Source organism: Manacus vitellinus, unplaced genomic scaffold (assembly GCF_001715985.3).
Source record: "Manacus vitellinus isolate BGI_N305 unplaced genomic scaffold, ASM171598v3 scaffold_16_pilon, whole genome shotgun sequence".
Taxonomy (NCBI): Eukaryota; Metazoa; Chordata; class Aves; order Passeriformes; family Pipridae; genus Manacus; species Manacus vitellinus.
In genome coordinates, this window is record NW_021939189.1 from 7,075,459 (window position 1) to 7,083,080 (window position 7,622).

Genomic DNA, 7,622 nt, shown 5'->3' on the forward strand with positions numbered 1-7,622 from the left:
GTCCCTTCCAACCCATGCTATTCCATGATTCTGTGCCCTGGTGACTGAGACTACTCTGTGTACCCGGGCTCTCCAGACCACTTCAGATGCCTGGGACAATGTGCACCTCATGGGCAGTACCAATGGGGACCCTGCTTTGCTGATTGTACACCCTACTTCCAATAGCCCTGGAAACATTCTGCATGGGTAAAGCAACACCCAGGTCCCTTACACCTAAAAGATGTTGATGAACAGGGATCATTACTGATTTCAAACAATACTTTCCAAACATTGCCAGAAAATCACTAGAGAACAAAGGCATTTTGGAACAAGTGACTTAGAGCTGCAGTAAGGAAAGAGTTTTCTTATCAGTGAGGCAACTTTCAGCAATTCCAAAGAGCGGTGAAGAGAAATGTAACAGGATTCTAAATAATTTCTGCCTTCAGCACCATTCTCCTTTGGAGGGATGTCAAATCCTGATCTGGCACAAACCTCAGGGCAGCTAGAAGTAAAAATGGTCCTCCTGACAAAGGACTTAGTGGAAGATCATGAAGCTGTAGACCCTGATCACCCTTATTCCAGGGATTACTATGCCGCCCCCCACCACAGTTTTGAACCCCTGACTTGGCTGGCTGGCTCTGAACAGCCTCCTATGGGCTGAGTGTGCTCTGTATCCCATTAAACATCATGACCCTCATGATGTGTCTTTGAGAGAAACCTTGGAGATTTGCTGACTGCCTGTAGCTCACTGACAGATTTATTTCTACTCTAATTTGGAAAAGACTTCTGCAGTGGAAGTGGTGGCTGTGCCCTTGTGCATGCTGACCTGCAACTGGCCTTCTCCCAAGCACTGTATCTCCATGGTGTGTGGTGGGGGGAAGGAACTGGGAGCAGTTTTTGCAGAAAGGCACTGATTGCAGGGGTCCAAGGTCACAGAAATCAGGGAAGGCCAAGTGCAGAGGTGCTTCTGTCTTCTGGAGACAGCAGAAACCAAACTGTCTTAACAGTGGGCTGCATTCTCTTCAGAGGCTGTCCAAGGAACCATTCTCCAGCATTACCTTCTTGTGATAAACCTGAGACATTCAAGGTGTCAGAGCTGCCATCTTCCTGCTGTTCTTTGCTTGTGGACTTGTAGGATTGGGAGACCTAGCAGCCAGGTTGAAGGAGAGATGTCCTCACACCATGAGGTTGTGCCAAACGAGGCCACCCTGCCAGCACAAGCCTTGGACTCAGCTGACTCCAGAGTGCTGAAGCTCAAGGACATGACCAATGGCAAACGTCACAAGGTCTCAGCTTTCTCAGGACAGCTGGAGAGCTGGTGTCAGCTCATCCACATGTATCAGCACACGGGGCTCCAAGCAGGGCTGCTGCTGACCCAGTGTGAAGCTTTCCAGTGTTCCCGGTCCCAGAGCAGACACAGACTTTGGACGGCTGCCTGGAGTTTAAATGTCTGTGTTTTAGACACAGACTTCCTTCTGAGTGGTTCCAAAGGGAAAAGCAAAAAAACCCAGAAGTGCTTCCAAACCCCTAATTTATCTGTCAATGGCCAGTTTTCTGCCATCCCTTGAATCCGAGAAAGGCAGAGAGGAAGTGTGACTGGGGAGCACAACAGGCCTTTTGGCTGCCCTCTTTGGCTTGGGGGTATCAAGGGGAGTCAAGGGACTCCAGAGGAAGCAGCAAGCGGCTCCAGCTGGGCAGGGGTCCTGACAGCATCGCGTTAGGAGGAGAGAGAGGACAGACAGCCTTGGTGTGACTCAGCCCCAGCACTGCGTCAGTGCCTCCTACTCATTCCTAGGGTTTGAAGTCTACGTCCCTGGGCTGTCCACCTCCATGAGCCCAAACGCCTTCTTTTTGGCATGGGCAAGTGCAGGAAATGAAAAGGTGATCCCAGGAGGCCCCCAGCACTCACTCCCCTTCCTATCAGTATAATATGTGGATTGTTTTCTTGAAAATAGGATCATTTATTCTCAGTGTTAAACAGGGCAAAAAGCTCAATGACTCCAAACTGGCTTTATCCAAAAACTTGTTTAAAAATCTGGCCAGTAAAGGCACATTTCCAGCAGTGCCAAGGCTCAGCACCTGGGGCTTCTGGAGCAGGCTTTCTTGTCCTCAGAGAAAGGATTACCAGAGGGAGCATATAGTGGAAAAAAAAAAAAAGAAAAAAAAAAGAGACAATTAACTATTGCTGTAGAGTCCTCTAGTGGCGAACATTCATTTCACAAACTGCCTAAGTTCCCAAGTGAACTCAACCCCCATTTACATAAAAATGCATATGCAAAAAAATCAACATCCAAGTTCCATGCAACTATTTTAACCATTTACGAACAGTGTCAAAGGCAATGGTCCAAAATCAAACAAACAAATCTTCTTCCCCATTATCCCTTGGTTACTCCCTTTCAGGTAGCATCTCCCATCCAAGGCTACAATATCCTTCCAGATGGGTTGTTTGAAATCCTTGATGCATTAAAAACCTCTGGATCTTGCCTGCCCAGTTTCTGTTGTTGTTGATGATGAGAGAAATGATGGAAGAGAGAGAACCCATAGAACGGAATTGTCACCACGTGTGTGCCAAAACCCTTGTCATTTTAAAATCCAGATGAAAACTGGATGGGGGTGCACCATTATTGTGCTGAAGAGCACAGGCCAGCTCAGTCTCCAGCAGCCACAGCAGTGGGTTTAGGTGAGAAGCCGATTTTAGATGAGGTTTCAAATCCAAGTAATTTAAAGTATTCTTCACATTATCCTTTCCTGTCTCCTTCCTCCCATGTTGTCCCAAGCCTGCTTTATTTCTGTTCCTGGGCTTTATCAGTTAAAGGACATGACCTTATGCAAAATCCATGCTCAGAACTGAGTAAAATGGTGTTTGCAGCAATTTGAATATGTGATAGAGGAGAAAAAAGCTATTGCCTGCTCTGAGTTCCCTCTGCTCAAGGGAAAAGCACTACCCTTGGCAGGAATTCCCCTTCCTAAAGAGACCGCCATGTCCATACTCTGCTCTCTGCTTCAGGCCTGGGTCTTCTCAAATGTGTTTCAATTTCTGCTTCATAACCAAGGAAGAAACCTTACAAAGATTTAAGACTTTATCACAAAATATGCTCTCACATGCTGCAACCAAATAATTGGACACTGTTTCTTTCATAAGAGTGTTTTTTCTTCTCTCTGTGAATAATCACCTGCCAATACTGCCCTTTGAATTCCAGCTTCTGCATTGGAATAGCTGTATTAACACCTGCTGGAGACAACCTGCTAGTCCTTGGCAGGCAGTGTAATTTAAGAAGAATCAAAAAATACCAAGAAAAAAGAGATCATAAAATTATAAGCAGGCTGGAGAATTCTGCCTCCTAAAATGCTACTGCACCCATGTTAACAAGCAATTCAGAGGACTGAAGCTTTAAGAATTTTTTGAAAAGGTATTTTATGCTGTTCAGTATTTTCCCTGTATTTGAACAGCCACATAGAAATGACACAGTCTTCAAGTCACACAACAGTCTGGGCTGGAGCAGACCACAGGCAGTCATCTGGCCCAACACTTAGCACAAGCCCAGTTAAACCAGCTTGCTCGGGGGCTTGTCCAGCTGAGCTCTGAATATCTCTCAGGCTGGAGGTTCCTCCACCTTTCTGGCCCTTATGTGGGATACAGCACCATATATTCAAATTGTGTGATGTTTTGTCTTTCTGTGCAGTCAGACTGTGCTCTGGTTGTGAAGCTTTTGTATCTAAAAGCTGCAGTGCTTGGTATGTGTTTGAATTTACAGGTCTGTTCCCATTGATTTACTTCAATTATTTTTCTTCAGGCCTGACGTCCCACTAGTAAGCACAGACACCTCTTTGAATTCTTCTGCTGAGAAGTAAAGCTTTAAGCTTATCTCTGCCAAACCCTCAGCAGGGTCCAGATGCTTGCTGGTGTCACTGTTAATTAGGCTGATTTCAGAAGTGCTTACTGTAAACTTAAACTGAGCTGCCAGCCCCATATCAGTCCTGCCTGCCTGCATTAGTTCTTATATCCCCTCATGTCCAAATCAATAATATTATGTACTAGTAAATAATAATGGTTTCATAAAGCTGAAGTAACAGAGATTTAGAGTGTTGTTTCAGCTACAGAAATGAGCCCCTGGGGTCTGTTTTTTGGCTGTTGATTTTTCTGTGTCCCATAGGAGAGTTTCAAAGCACTTTTAAAAATCTTTTCACAAGGGGATTAACAAACAGACCATTGGCAGAGCCCTGGGAGAGGAGATATTGTTGCATCCAAGTGGGGAAGTGCCCTTTTTTTCTCCTCTCCCTGTTTTCTCCATGCCAGTGAAAATGGTGAGGAAAATAAAGTACTATATTCATGCAAATCTTCCTTTTACCTTATGCTGAATTTCAGTAAGAAACCAGAAAGACCATTTTCAGCTACTGGCTGAAAATTCCCTTATTTATTTTTTTTCTGTAGTTTAAATTTCTTCAATTTTTTAGATGCAACATTTCTAGCAAAGACTGGTTAAATGTATTTTTTTTTCACTCTAAAACCATTTTCCTTCCAAAAATTGTTCACTGTAAAATTCAAACTGGATTAATTTCTTTCTCTTTTCAGCTATGAGGATTAAGCTTCAGGAAAGAAACCGACTCAGATACCAGGTAGCCGACATGCCAGGACAATTAGACTTGATGAGAAGCTCTGGCATAACAAAATTTTTCAGATGAACGAGATGTTAATTCTGAATTCCAGAATGAAACCAAATTACTGAAACCCAGAGCAAATCCCTTCCACCTCCCAGGAAGAGAGAGACTGAAACCTGCTTCTCCAATTGCTGGATTTGAGGTGAACAGCATTGGTTGTTCCCTGAAGCTTCTGGCTTACATTACCTTCCCACAGGAGACCAGAAGACCCGAGGGATGTGAATAAAAACCCATGTTCACACACAAAAGGCTGACAGATCTTCTCTATCTTTTCTAGTGAGTTTTTAGAGGCAGCTGGGAAACACCTGGCCTTTAGGGCAGGCTCCAAGCATCACCTTCTTTCAGAGGTATCTCAACACTAGTCCTTTGTACCTGTTTAATTTTGACTCTGTATGTCTAGTTCAGACCACCAAATTAAGAGCCTTCACAAATTCAAGGAATCCCACTGCCACCTACGGAAGTTTTATTTGGAAAAAAACCATGGAGTAGATCATTAAAATGGAGAAGGAGAGGAGACCTTGTGATATGTTGTCTACCTGGATGGTTTCTGGTAATCAGAGTGATTTTCACTTAAAACCTCTGTGATCCCTGGGCCTCTACAAGATTATACAACAACCCTAGCTCAGGGGGCCCTTATTCCAGGTGATTTCTTTATATGCTTTCATATTCAGTTAGACAAATGGTGAAAACAAAGGAATCAGAAGAGGGGTTTGGGGACTCAGAGAGAGAATTGTGCCTTCTCCTCCATGTCTACAGTTGTTCTTACCTGTTCTTAACTTTCTGGTAGCACTATGCTGGGAAGGTGCTATGCCAGGATAAGCAAAAACACAGAGGCTTTGTTATCTTTAGAAACCACAACATCACATGCCTGATCCATTTACAGCCCAGAATTTATTAGGGGAAAATTGTCCACACATCTGCAATTCATATAAGCTATAAGAACAGTTTGTTTCTGCTGCCTTGCTGTAGTTGCAGCCCTCATGCTTTCCATCAGGAGATGGAAATGGCTCTCAAAGGAGGGGAGAGAGGGTGCAGGGCGCTTTAATCAGAAATTTTGGGGCCTCGACCTCCCAGTCACTGAGGAAGGAGAAACTGGGGGGGACAGCTGTGGTGGCAGGTGAGGAATGAGCCCTGGTCCTTGTCCCCAAATCACTGTACACCAAGGGGGTACTCAGGGAGCTGCAGAGATGTTCAGAGGATGCTGCATCGTGCACGGAGCTGCTGCATCCCACTAGCAGGATCCAAGGTGCTGGCACTGCGCTGCTGATCAGAGGGTTGGAAGTTCAGGCATCTCCAGACTTTGCTCCATAATAATTACCTTCTATGTACACCTCATGTAATTAAAAGCCAGAGCATCTTTTCCCCTCCTCAGTGCACAGGCACCACTCTGCTGTTGTAAACACACTTGAAATTGGAACAGGGCCTTTCGCTGGCTGAACTTCTTGCTTTTATTTCATGTTAAAAGCTAGTTGCAGATACTACCTGTGCTGCACAGGGGCCAGGGGGTTTATATTAATTAAATGTTGCTATGGAAACTTCACATCAAACAGAGGATGGTGTTTCTAGGGGAGAGAGGGAAGGAGCTGCTCCTAACAGAAAGGTCCGTGGCTGATTTGAAGGGACAGGTTTTGCAGAATTGTGTTTTTGTAAAGTTACCAGAGCCTGGGAAAGTCTCCTGGGTTCCCATGTCCTTTTCCTTCCTATGGCTGGTAATTGCAGATTTCCTCAATCCTCTCCTCTGAGCCCTGCAAGAAACACAAGTTCTTTGGTAGATCAAATAATCTTGTATTCCTCCTGAAATCACAGAATATTCTGAGTTGGAAGGAACCCACAAGGATCATTGAGTTCAATTCTTAAGTGAATGGCCCATAAAGGTATCGAACCCACAACCTCATCATTATTAGCACCAGGCTCTAACCAACTGAGTTAATCTCAGGGTCAATTTTCCCTAATTCATATCCCAAACAACAGAGAACCAGCTCTGAACACGAACAATGATGGTATTACATCTGGACACCTGAGAAGCCAGAAACTAGAGCTCTATCCCTGGTGAAAAATGGGAGGTTTGACCCTTTGCAAGGGAGCACAGTCAGACTAATCTGTGCAGATATCCCAGAAGTCCTGCCTTGGTTATGCAAAGAGCTGGTTTTAAGCCATTCATGTGCTGCTTCTCCTGCTTCTCTGAACACAGAAACAACTAAGACACCTGGCTTTGTCAGTACAGGAATGAAAATAGTTGCAGTACATTTTATAAAATTGAAGAATCCCTTTTCCCAGCCAATTTTGAGGTAATATATAAGTCTTGGTGGCTTATTTGGGATAAGCTCTTGAACCAAACTGTGGTTTATCAAATTTGGGCTATGAAACACAGAGGAGCGGTCATCCAAAGTACACATGGATAAAACCTTCTTACTCTTTCCAGGTTGTCTTCCATATATTTAAGCTGAGATGTTTCAGGGTCATCAGGTGTTTAGATCATTTCAAGATCCAGATTTCCATCATCTCTGGGAATTTCATGGAGGAAGGGAAGGATCTACATAGCCACTTTGAACCTGCTATCTAGAAAATGTGTTTCCCTCCCACACAGCAAGCCTTAAATCTGTCCCTGCTTGTGCTCAGATTATAGAAAAAAAAAGGAACTATAGTGCATTTGGGATTGAAGCATGGTACCAAGTTCCCTTTCATGCAGCCCAGGAGTAAATGGGGGTAGCTACAGAGAGCAGGTGGATAATAGGTCTTTTCACACTCTGTCTTTCCAATCCAACCATATGGCTTTGAGTATGTGTGAGACCCCAAGTGAGATCAAAACTACATAGTAAGGAAAATTTCCTTTACTGAAAGACATGTTATCTGAAGAGGCCCAAAAGACAAAGGGTAAGAAAAAAAGTATTTTGGTGGTATTTTCCCTGTTTTGCAGATGAAACTGTTCAGGAACTGACTTTAGCTGATTTCTGTAAGGTTTTGCAGGGCTGAGTTCTGTATAA